Below are 1,033 nucleotides of genomic sequence, written 5' to 3'. Positions count from 1 at the left end.
GTTTGGTCAGTGTCTTGCTGCAACCTCCCGGTCTCGGCAGCGCCACAGGGGCCGTCGCCTGCCCTGGGGAGCCGGACGGAAGGAGAATGTCCCACAGACGAGGCAGGAGACGGGGGCGGGGGTCCCCTGGGGAGCTGGATGGAAGGAGAATGTCCCACAGACGAGGCAGGAGATGGGGGCCGGGGTCCTCGGGCTTCTGATAGGCTGAGGGGTATTTGCCAGGTCTTCCCAGCAGGTGGGGTGGGCACCCAGGCCGCCTCATTTGGACGTTAAGGAAACGTGGGTGACTCCAGAGCTGTGAAGGACCGGGGCCCAAGGTCCAGGTTACAGTGTGTTTCTCTCCCACACACGCTTACCCAGGCCTGGTTTCAGCGTGATGCCGAGGCAGCGTGGCCGCACACTTCAGGTCTGAGCCCCCGGCGCTGCCCTGCCTTCACGTTCAGCTGGTGGTGGAGGCACTGGGTCTGAGCCCCCGGTGCTTCCTCTGCTCTGGAGGGCCACCCCTGCCGTGCCGCTCCTGTTTTTGTGAACATGTGCATTTTGGATTACACATATTCGAACTGCCTGCATGTTTTGGGAGAGCGTGCCACTGCATCACTGGAGGTGGGTGCACTGGCCCGGGGGACAGGTGGTGGGTAACCAGCCAGAGCTGGCTGCGGGATCAAGCATCAGGCAGATTAGGGAGGAGCGCATCCTGCTCATTGGTGCTCATTTTTTTCACACATGGAGCCACAGAACCCTCAAAGCCAGGATGATGTGGGTCCCAGGGCGCTGGCGTCCGAGATGCCGTGTCTGTGGAACGTGCAGGAGTGGGCAGATCGGGGTCTCCCTGCACACCCAGCCTCTACTTGGATGTCTCTTGTTTTGCCTCCTGGCATCCTTGGACCTTTCCTTTGGTAACAGGGTCCTGGGTCTTCCTCCAGGAACCTCCCACTCTGCAGGCTGCATCTGTGGCCCGGGAGGTGCAGGCTCCACCCCTCGCTCTACAGGGCCAACGACCTGGACTGGCCAGTGAGCAGGTTTCTTCCCCAGC

Source organism: Symphalangus syndactylus, chromosome 13, assembly GCF_028878055.3.
Source record: "Symphalangus syndactylus isolate Jambi chromosome 13, NHGRI_mSymSyn1-v2.1_pri, whole genome shotgun sequence".
Classification (NCBI taxonomy): domain Eukaryota; kingdom Metazoa; phylum Chordata; class Mammalia; order Primates; family Hylobatidae; genus Symphalangus; species Symphalangus syndactylus.
Note: the sequence above shows the minus strand (reverse complement) of the source record.